Source organism: Athene cunicularia (genome assembly GCF_003259725.1).
Source record: "Athene cunicularia isolate RWA chromosome 12 unlocalized genomic scaffold, athCun1 chr12_part1, whole genome shotgun sequence".
In the NCBI taxonomy this organism is placed as follows: domain Eukaryota; kingdom Metazoa; phylum Chordata; class Aves; order Strigiformes; family Strigidae; genus Athene; species Athene cunicularia.
In genome coordinates, this window is record NW_020799116.1 from 16,562,075 (window position 1) to 16,573,663 (window position 11,589).

Sequence of the window (11,589 nt, forward strand, 5' to 3'; positions counted from 1 at the left end):
AGATGCCTGGACCAGGTTTGGTGACCCCTCTGTGCCAGCCTGGGACCAGCCTGCTGCCACCCACCCCAGGGACCCTGCAGGGACCCTAGGACCCACACCGGGGACCCCGCAGGGACCGTAGGACCTGCTCAGCCCTCTGGGTCATGCCCTGGTGCCAAAGTGTCCCCGGCACCCTGAGTGGGGGGCTCAGGCACAGGGAGCCCTCCGTGACAGCTCCCCACTGCCAGCCAGCCGGACAGGCAGTGCTGCCTTCCCTTGCCAGGCTGGCAGGCAGTGCCTTTGGTGCCATGCTGCTAGTGGGGGAGCATTCCTGCTTTTTATAGCTATGCTGATGCTCCCCAGCTGCCAGCCCCGTGCCCGGCAGCCTGCCCTGCCTGCCCAGCCCTGCCTGCCCGCCCCGGGGCAGCCCAGGGCGGCCGTGCGCAGGCAGGGCCGGCAAGGGGGGAGGTGGCAGGGGTCGGGGCGCTGCAGGGCCCGTTCGACCTGCACAGCTGCATAACTTGTCTCCAGCTATTAAACAAGCTCCTCCATCTCTCACTCCCTCCTCTCCATCCCCTTCCAGTCTGCCAGACGCTGCTTAACCCTCTGCTGCCCCTGGAATGAAGCATCTGCCCCTCACTGCACCCTGGAGATTTAACTCACAGGATCGACCCCCCGCCCCGCTGCCAGTGCTCCCCAACGCAGCTGGGCAGTGGGAGGTGGCCCTCCAGGTCCCCAGGGTGCCCACAGCCTGGCACCGTCCTGCAGAGAGCAGGGTGGGAACGGGCAGACCAAGGCAGGGCTGCAAGCCAGCTTGCCAGGCACCTCTCCAGGGCTTCGCCGGGGGCGTGGTGGCCAGTGCTGGGTACCCACACTGTGGGCAGGGCTAGGAGACCAGCTGGGAGGGGCGGCACAGGGTTCAGGGGCTGGGCAGGGCAGGGGGATGCAGGGAGTAGGAGGTGCAGGGACTAGTGGGCTGTAAAGGCTTGGAGGGAAGGCAGAGGGGCTGGGGCTCCCCTGACTCATCCCAGCACTCTGCTCTTCACACTCCACTGTGGGAAGTGATGCTGAGGGGTGCCTCAGCCCCCGGGAGAGCTCCAGCTGAAGGGATTCACCCCAGAGTGGCTGCTGCCTCTCCTCGCTGCTGAGAACGGCACACTTCGGTGCATGGAGGCAGCAGTGCCACAGCCTCGTGCTTCCAGACCTGCACGGCCTGGCAGTGCCATGAGAACAGCCTCCATCCCCCCAGTCCCCACAAGCTGCCTGCATGCTGCAGGTCTCCGAGTCTCCAGCTTCATATGCAACCCCAAGCAGCTCCCAGCTCAGGAACAGCTGCAGGGGATGCGAGGAACGAGCAGGATTTGCCCCTCCAGGCTGAAATGAGCCCTTCGGAAGGGTTGATCTGGGTGATGCCATGCTCTGCTGTCATCATCCTAGGACACTGTGGAGAGGACAGCCCCTGCTTGGCCCCTCCAGGACCTCCCCGATTGCCCTCTGCCTCCCACGCTCCCTCCCACAGATGTTTGGGATATCTGGGCCTTTGCTGCTCCAGCCCTGGTGACAAATGCTTGCCTGAGCGGAGTTTATTATTGTAAGAGCCTGGAGGTGGCTCTGGCCAACTTTCTGCCTGGGGCCAAGCCAGCAGCTGCAGGGCACCCTTCAGCATAGACACCCCAGGGATGAGCTGTCCCCACTCTGGGCACCCTCTGCATGCCAAGGGGTTGGGGACAGACTCTCTGGCATTGCCCAGCACCCCATGGCAGCAGTGGGTGGGTGCTAGGAGCCCAGGACAAGCCCCCAGTCCCAGGAGGGGAAAGAAGCCAGGCGTTCCATCCTTCATCTGGCAGTGCTGGAGGGTGGGGAGGGTGTTGCTGAGACCCCCACCAAACCCCTCACTGCTTCTCCCCTGCTCCACTCCCTGGCTGGGCTGTCGTGGGCTGGAGTATGGCAGGCTTGGTGATCGATGGCCGAGGCGTGGGCTTGCCAAGCCCTGCGTGTTTGGAAGGCGCCGTGTTTGTCTTGGCAGGAGCAGGGATGTCATCTCCTCCGCCGCGCACCGTGACAAGCTGGGAAAGCCAACGGGGGGTTGTGCCGGAGCGGGTGCCCAAGCGGGTCCCCTGGCAGCAGCAGAGGGGTCTGTCCCTGACGGGCAGAGTGAGGTCCTGACAAGGCAAGAGCACAAGCAGAGGGACCCGGTGGGTTCAGCAAGGGTGATGCAGGGACAAGCCAAGACTGTTGTTTTCAGCAAAGCGGGTTTGGCCACCCAGATGTGCCCTACACCCAGAGATGCCAACAGGCAGAGCTGCCCGCAGCCCAGCCCCTGTGCAGGCGCTGCATGCGGGGTCACTGAGTCCTGCTCTTTGCAAGTGGGGAAATTGAGGCAGGATGTGAGCCCCACCTGGCAACAGGTGCCACAGGGCAGGGGGCTGAGGGGCCAGGAGCAAGATGGGCACCAGACCAAGCAGAATCTCTGGGGCAGAGGACAGCTCAGCCACGGCTCTTCTGGGAAGGGGATGCGGTGAGGACATGAAAGATGGCTCCAGATTGATGCCCAGCCCAGCGCTGATGGCTCTTGCCGATGACGGTGAGGCTCTCGGTGGATTGATAGCTGCCTGCAAAGGTTGGGGCAGATCCTGCTGGGGATCCCCAGGCAGAGCAGGAGCTCGTGAGGGAGGGGAGATGAGTGCCCTGGTAATGTCTGCAGCATAAATTCTGGCAGGCATGGGGCTGGGGAGAGACAGAGTCTCATGAAATGGGAATTGTTGGAGTCAGCGCTGTCGCTGGGACTAGGGTTTTTCACTCCTCAGCTGCACTCCAGGAGGCTTGGGATGACACAAGCCCTGCCCGGGACCGTGGGCAGGGGATGTCCGGTGCTGCCTGCGCCAAGCCTGGCCGTGGGGACCTGTCCTGCTCTGCATCCATGCAGGTTTCCCAGCCAGGCGGACTAGTGGATTGCCCACCCCCAGCTGTGGTTTGCTTGGCAGCACCAAGGTCATCCATCTTTGCAGCTCTCCATGTTCTAGAGGAAGGAGCCACCACCCATCCTTGCGTGGGGGCAGCCCCATCTCATCCATTTCTTCTCACTGGCCCCACAAGAACATCCCCAGGCTCTGCAGCAGCAGCAGCATCACAGTGTGCCTGACCAGCACCGAGCATCTCTGGTGCCCTCCAGCCCATGCACTCGCGGGACTGTGGCATGGCGTGGGGTGGGACCGCATCTGTCTCACCCCACATGTTGCTATGGTAAAGGGCAGGAGCTGTACCAATGGGAACCAGACCTGGGCTGGCAGCCCCGGCTCCCAGTGAGGCCAATCTCAGCCCCCCCAGCTTTGTTATGGGGTACTCTGGGCATCCTGTGCAGCTCCTTGTGCTAGGGGGGCTGCTGTAGAGTGATGCTGGGGCATGGGGACATGCATGGGGTGGCAGAGATGTGTCATGACGTGTGGTTCTGCCATGGGGCTTGGCTGTATCCCCTCCAACACGTCCCCATGCACACTAAATTTAGGAATACCAGTGATTTCAGAGCGATACAAGATCCTTTCCCTGCTCTGGAGTCACAGATGGGACCACCCGCCCCAGAGCTGTCCTGTGCCCCATGGCAGTGCTGCAGGAGGTGGCACAAGGACCGCCACAGGTCACTGCACTGGGAACCAAGCCCCAGGCCAGGAGAAGCACCATCTTCAGGGGAAGAGCAGCATCAGTTGCAGTGCAGAGCCTCTGGCCTCCCCTTCGCTGCTTCCTAGAGTCGTTTTCCAGCCCCCACAAATGCAGGGAGATGCTTGATGTCATCTGTGGGAGAGAGACAATCAGATAACTCAACAGTTTTAAGATAACGTCCCAATTTTCTGGGGTTACTAAGGGCTTTCAAGAGCCTGGGACGGCAACATTGGCAGAGGCTGAGAGTCAGCAGCTCTGTGGCACGGCCCTGACACACTGGTGTGCCATGTAAGTGGGTCAGTGGTACAGCTGTGGGCATCGGTGGGCAGGGAGGAGCTGAAGAGGACAGGACGGTGGCAGCTGGAATGGCTTAAGGGCTGGAAGAAACTGGGACACCTCCATGCACGTGAGTCCTCCCAGAGAAGTTAGCTCAGGAGCTGGGTCAGCAGACAGGGAGAAGATAACACCAGGCAATTGGAGGGGATTTTTGGCTGTGGGACTCAGTGATCACTCAGCTCCAAGACCCCTCGCCAGGATGAGTCCCTGAGTCGCTGCCTTCATCTCACCGAGGACAGACAGACAGCCACAGCCCTGCACCCAGCACAGCCCAGCCACCCCCAGCATCCCTCTGGGGTGAAGAAAAGACATTCATCCCAGCATGAATCCAGAACCCAGACTGGATCTGCAGTGGGAATACTATTGAAAGGATTCTCTATGGAGACTGGGGGAACTGGGAGAGCCACCTCCTGATCCCTGTGGCTCTGCTGCCCTTGGATCCCCCCTTCTCTCTCCCAGAAACACAACCTGCCTCTCCCCTTCCCGGCAAAATTCTGTCGAAAGGATGCTCCTGCTCTTGGGTCGCCGTGGCAACCGGTGGGCGCGACAAGGGGTGGGGGGGATGCAGGATCTGATCCCCATCACTCCCCCAACCCTAAACCACTTCCCAGCACCTTCAAAGCCCCATCTACCCAGGGCTGGCTTCTTGCTGGGGGCTTTTCTCTCCCCAAAGCCAAGCTCAAGCAAGGCCCAGGCAGCCGATGCTGATGCTGGCACGTGCCTTGCAGGGAAGCTGCCTCCCTGCCTTGCCCTTCACCACCGTCCCTCCCCAGCTGCCGACTGAACTTCAAAGACACCAAAGGCCACATGGCCTGGAGCATCTTCTCCTTATCCCTTCCAGGGTGGAGAAGATGCTTTGAAAGCCCCTGGCCCTTTCCCCTCCTCTGCAGGGTAATTTCCATTTTTTTCAAAACCCCACAAAAAAAGAAGCCTTTTTCCTCTTTGTTTCTCTTCTCACTCTCCTTTTTTTTTTTTTTTTTTTTTTTTTTTTTTTTTTTTTTTTTTTTTTTTTTTTTTTTTTCCCTTTGTCAGCTAAAAATATGCAACCCACCAGGGAGGACGGGTGGGGGGAGCTGCTGCCATGCCAAAGGTTAGCGCCAGTCCCAAGCTGGAAAAGCCTCTCTCGGTGGATGCAGATGCACCCCCACCACCTTTCAAAGGGGGTTCTGCCCCAGGAGACCCCCAGTTTGCATGGGCCAGGGGTCAGGGCTTTGCCCCCTGCCGTGCTGAGGGTGTGTGTGGGAGACAGTGAGGTTTGGAGGCAAAGTCCACCTGGGACATGGTGTGACACCCAGTGAAGTGGCTGGATCCTGATCTATCTGTCCCAGTTGTCTCCCAGCGGGTCGGGAGACACACAGAGATGCCCAACAGCCAGGGGTGGGATGTCCAGGCACTCCGGGGAGGGGGGTGACCCCACAGGGCAAGGATCAAAGCAGCCGAGGCTGGGGGCAGGCAGGCAGGCAGCCCCAGGCTGGAGCGTGGGAGGGAGGTGGGCAGACACAGCAGAGGAAGGATGTGATTTACCTAATATCCCACTCCACCATGGAACGGATGGAGGAGAAAAACAACCTGGGGGCTCATCATCTTGGGGAGATGCTGTCAGAGGCCGAGAGGCACTGAGTGGTGCCAAAGCAAGCAGGGAAATGAAATTGGGATGAATCACCCAGAGCCAGAAGCGTTCACCTGAGCCACAAGTAATTTTAAGCCTCAGCCAGCTTTGCAGGAATGTGATAGGTTTCAAAAAATGGCTTATTATCTTTCTTTCCCCCACCAAGGATGGGAATGTTGCAGCAGGATGTCTCAGCACAGGGGTAATGACCACCCTCTGGAGATGATGACCCAGCAGCAGGATGCAGGAGCCAGGTCTCCTGGGCAGGACGGATCCTTGGGTGTCCTGCAGGGCTGAGATTTGGTGCTGGTGGGGGAGACAGGCAGGAGATGGCCTGGGATGTTGCAGAGTTGGCAGGATGGAATACTGAGAGCTGGGGGAACCCACTGTGGAGTCAAATTTGTTTGGGAGGCAGGAGGCAAATAGTAGGAATAAATTCCCCACGCAGCCCCAGGGCAGCTGTGGGTCAGGGCATTTACTGGTGCCTTGGGATGGAGGTGTGAGGAGCAGGGAGGAGATGGCACTGCCGCTGCTAAAAAGGGGAGATGCTAACACGGGGGGCACCAGGCAGCACTGCTTGAACTAGGGTGGCTGGTCACCCCCCCATGGTGGCCTTTGTGGCTAGGAGGGCTGGGAGACTGGGGACAACCCATCCAGGCGACGCCTTGGCCATCAGAAACAAGCTGACAGCCCCCAGCCCTGCGGGGCAGCTTGGGGCATGGGGAGTGATTTATGGAGCAAGGGATTAGGCAGGAGGAGGAGGCGGCACCGGAGCACACATGGCAGGTGCTGACGGAGGGGAAAGGGCTGCCGGAGCAGGACGGGGGTGAGTCCCAGGTGGCCGGGCTAGAAATTCCTCAGCCTTCCCCAGAGCTCGGATTTACTCCCGCGGCGATGGAGATGGCCCCACCAGGCAACGCAGGGGCTGTTCTCAGGAAAGCATCCTGATGCTCAGCTGGAGGAAGAGAGCAGGGTATGTCCGGCTGGGGAGCTGGCTGGACAGACCTCCCCCCGCTCCTGTGGCCCCATGTCCCAGGCGCTCACCTCTCCTCCCCAGCAGCGACATCTGGGAGGTGTTTGGCAGAAGGTAAACTGAGGCACAGTGCGGGCTGCCTCTTCCTGTCGCAGGGGGGTTCAGCCAAGGTCAGGACTTGGCAGCTCTGGGATTCCCAGCCACAGTTCATTCTGGGGCCCCAAGAGCTGGAGGGACCATGGGGCTCCCCTGCTGCCTGACGGGCAGGCAGCTCCTGGCAGGGCACTGCCGGCACTGGGGGTTTGGAGAGCTTGCACTGCCTCCGCCGGACGGGGATCTGCCCACGGGAGCAAGGACATCCCGGCTCCTGCCCGCGCACCCCGGGCAGGTGGCATCGGGTGTCCGCAGCTGCGGAGCCGCTTTTCATCTCCTTCCAGGCAGAGGCTCGCGTTCCGTCACCTGCTGCCCTCCAGGCCGGAGGCCAAGAGCCGCAGGCAGGGCTGGTGTGCGAGACGTGGCCGCTCTGCCCGCACGTCCTTTGCCCAGAGGGGGGCAGCGAGATGCCCGACCTGGGCCATGGGTGCTGAAGCTTCATCCCACCCCACACACCCCACACGCCCCACTCCCAGCTGCTTGGCTCAGGGTGGGCTTAACTGGGATGGAGCCTGGCAGAGCGCCAGTCCAGAGACAGCAGCTCTACGCACCTTCCCTGCAAAACTTTCCATTGCCGTTAGCTCCGGCAATTAACGGGAAGAGCAGGAGCTGGGGTGCAGGCGGGGGGGTGTGTGTGGGCTGGTGGGGAGGGGGTGTTGCTGGAACACACATGGTCAGCAGCATGTGTGTGTCCAGGCACACGTGTGCATGTGTCAGCACATGTATGTATGGCCAGGAGTGTGTGCACTTACGGGGATATACAGATATATAGATATATATATATGTGTGTATATGTGCATTTCCGAGCCGGCGTTGCACGCCTGTGAGACTGCAGCATCCCTTTGCTGCGGTGCTTCTCAGCGTGTGCAGCCTAATGAGCCGGCACAGCAGAGTTAATTGAGGGGACAGACAAGCAGAGCTCGTCATTAAGGAAAGCACTGCGGCAGGTACCGGTGACAAGATGCTGTCTGTCCCCCCGGGCTGATGGCAGCCCCCGTGGGGGACAGTGACAGCCTGAGTCCCCAGGGAAGATGGCTGAAGATGAGCATCCCACGTGCTGCAACCTTCGCCCAGGGCCAGCTCTATTAGCAAAAGCAGCCAGGGAGTGGGAATTGCTGCTCCCTGCATGGAGGAATAAATCTGCCAGCCCTGGCAGGATGGGGCTGGTAGGGAGGTGCTGAGCCCTGGACCTGGTGGCTTGCCTACAGCCCTGCCTGCACCCTGCCCACAGCCCTGCTTGCACCTTCCATCTGGAACGTGTCCTTGCTGATGCACGCTTACACAGCATGACGATGCTCTGGCTGCCAAAGCTGCCCCCTCAGCTCCCACCATTAGGTTCCAGAGTGAACACGCAGCAGAGGGACAGAACAGCCGGCTCCCAGCAGCATGGTGAGCCGGCGCCAACAGCCCACGAAGACGGGGAGCCTCGCTCAGGGCTGTCAGATTCTCGCTAGAGAAGCGCAAAGAGCTGGAAAGGAGCCTTCACCGCCTCCATAGCCAGGAGCTCCCACACTCCACCTCCCTTTTCTGCTCTCTTCCTAGCCATGCCTCTCCCTGGGGGGCCATGTCCCCACAAGATGTGTCCACAGACCCCCCCCTTGGGAACCCAGCCGTTGTTATGGGCATCTCCATCTCGAGGGCTGGGAATGAGTTGTTCTGTCCCTTAGAGCAAGTGTTCACTCTGAAACCTAATGGTGGAGCAAGAGGCTGTCCTGCAGGGAAGAAGGCATCCTTCTGGAGCAGAGTCCACCCCTCTGCCTCCTCCCTCCCATCACCACAGCTCCCCCCCCAGCCCTGCACCCCCTACCTCCGCCACCAGCACCACAGACAGAATAAAACCCTCCCAGAGTGAGCATTTCTCCATCCACATTCACTCCTCTCCCCAATGAGAGGCTCATTCAGTATGCTGGGCTCCCATTAGGGGGACCGGCGTGTTTATGAGTTGATAACCTTATCACAGAGACATCCCTAATTAAGCTCATTAGTTCTTTATGATAAACAACATATGGGTTGAGGCTAGGGGGCTTGGTGGGGCCACGTGCTCTCCAGCAGCCCTGCAGCCCGTGGGGTGGTGCAGGCAGGAGAACAGGCAGCCCTGTGTTTGTGCCTGGCTTTCCCTCCCTTTCCCAAAAGGGACCTTCAACCCTGTGGCTTTGCTGACCCTCCAAACTCTAATAATAATCTTTGGTTTCTCCTCTGGACTGGAGCAGAGCAGGCAGGAGGGGTCTGGATTGCACAAGGCTGCCAGGGCTTTGCTGGTGCTACGGGAGCCCCCTCCTCGCCTCACAGGGGAGGCCCAGAGGGTCTGGGGCAGCACGAGAGGGACTTGTTCTCTTGAGGGCCCAGAGATGAAGGGGTGGTGGAGAACAGCAGCTCTGTGCTCTCCACGGGTAGAAATAAGGGGGCAGCAGCTCAACCTGCTGTTGTGTGCGTGACCCTGAGGGGTTACACGGGGCCTGCCACCCACCCCAGGATGGTTTCTTGGTCCGTCATCTAGCTGGTCGCTGGACATATCCGTCTGTCCACCCATGCAGCCACCCACTGACTCACCCAGGTATCCACCCCACCATCCATCCTTGCCTTCACCCCTTCTTCTGCCCCACCGACCCACCCCACCCCCTGTCCTTGCCTTCCTCCCTCCTTCTGCCCATCTATCTGCTCTCTCTAAGCTCAGGGTGCTCATCATCTGCCCCCCCTCCAATGCTCATTAAGTACCAGCCCACGTCTCCAGGGCCAGACCTGCTAACGGGGTGCAGGGAGGGCACCCGCTTGCTCCCCCTCCTCACAGCCCAAGCCAGTCCCAGCCTTTCTTATCTCTGAGATCCCACCTTGCCGGCGGGGGAGCAAGGCAGGACGCTGCATCCCTGGGGAACGGCAAGCCGAGCGATAACGAAATCGCAGCGGCGAGGAGAAATTACCTTGCCTGAATTTTAAAAACTTCGAGCTGAGGTTGCCGTGGTAACTGAAAGGTGCATCACGTTGCTCTGACAACCCTGAAACAGCCAGGTTTTTTGCCTGGCGGGCTCTGAAGCAGCAGGTTTTGGGGAGGGGGAGCCCAGTGCACTGGGAAGAGGGTGACCCATGGGGTGTTCAGCCCTAAGCACCCCCCCAGATGGAGATGTCCCCTCGCCATATCGGCCAGCTACATCACCACCCCACCACCATTGCCAATCTCTTTCCATCCATCTCTCCTGGAAGCAGAGGACTGAGCGGCTCCAAGCCCAACCATGCCATCCCCTAAGAAGGTGGCAGGAAGGTGGGACGGACTCCAGGATGGCCCACCCTGCTGGCACAGCACAGGAGTTGCTGGGAGCCCCAGCAGGCAGCCTGGGGACCCCTCCTGCACCCTGCTCAGGGGGATTTGTGCACCCAGCATGGCTTTGGGCTCCAAGTCTCCAGGCGAGTGGCAGCAGTATTGTCCCAGCCTGTGTAAATCACTCTGCCACGGAAATAGCCCCAGCAGGGTTGAAAAATAGCAGGTGACTCACGCAGAGCAAAGGGTCCAAAATAGCCCCTCCGGAGTGCTCCTAAAATTAGTCTCCCTCCCAGGAGGTCCCGGCCACTGTGTCCTTGCCAGGGCACAGCCGCAGCGTTGAGCCTGCCTGGCTGCTGCCACTGTGGCTGCTTCCCTCCTGGGGCTGGGGACATAGGGCCCCCTTTGCTGCTCCCATCCCTCTGGGATCTCCCCCAAACCCACCCCCGGGGGCAGATTAGCTGCACGTCTCTGAGTCTCTAGGTAGATTTGGGTGGCTCCTGCAGCCACAGGCTGCTTTTCACGGGATGCCCCACACAACGCTCATGGCCCTGAGCGAGACCCAGGCACCATAAAATGCAGCCTGGGAACCCATAAGCTTGTGGGGTGCCAAGGCTTTGTCCCCCGTCCTGCTCCCTTTGCCTGGATTTCAGTGAGGGGATGGTGAGGTGGCAGATCAGGTGTTTTCCAGCAATAGCGAGTCTCCTGGGGACTCAGGTTTTCCAATACCAGCTCTTGTCATTCCCCCACAGGGCAGCACCAGCCTGCCTGCTCCCACCCGTTGATGGTGCTGGGAGGCATGTGGGTCTGGGGGGAGACATGGAGGGGACCCCAGGAGCAGCATCTGCTCTGCCGGCATGGCTGGGAGTGCTCCTCGTGCCGGGCCATCCCTCCTGCGCGGGTGAGCAGTACCCGGTTAATTAGAGGAAGGGATGAATAATTCCTTTTTATAATGCAACGTCGCGCGGCAGATGCCGTCTGCCTCGTCTCGGCGCGCCGCACGCGGGAGCCCGCGTTATTCTGCTCTCAGCAGAGTTATTTATACACTGGGACATTTTTCAAAGCGCCGCTTTGATGGTCTTCCACCAGCTCGGAAAAAAAAGTAGTCCATCCCAAAATAACCCGAGCGAAAGTCACAGCTCTTCATTACGCACATCTTCAACCGGGGGGCTTGGAGAACAAAAACCCGTCACATTCCTCCCATCAAATCCGCCCTTTTCAAGTGCATTTCAAATGGGTTCAAACCACCGCAGCGGCGGCTAGACGAGTGCTAATGATGCTGCCGGCACATCCCACCCTGATTCAGGCTGGGGAGAGGGATGGAGCTGGCAGGCGGTGGGTTTTAAGCAGCTTCCAGAGCCCACAGACGTATTGGGGTGCTCAAGACAGGGTCGACCTTGTGGGGACCACGGTGGCATATGCTGAGGGAAATGCGGTCCCTCTCTTGCCTGTTTTTTCCTGCTGCAGGAAGCAGTTTCTCCCCCAAAACCAGGCTTTGGAGGAGGGGAATGAGCATCAAATAATTTTTTCTGAGGAACTGAAGAAAAAAAAACCCAGCCCCCATTTCCCCATCGCACCCACACGCACGCACCCCTCGGGTCTGGTTGCTGTTAAAGGGAAAAAAAAAGG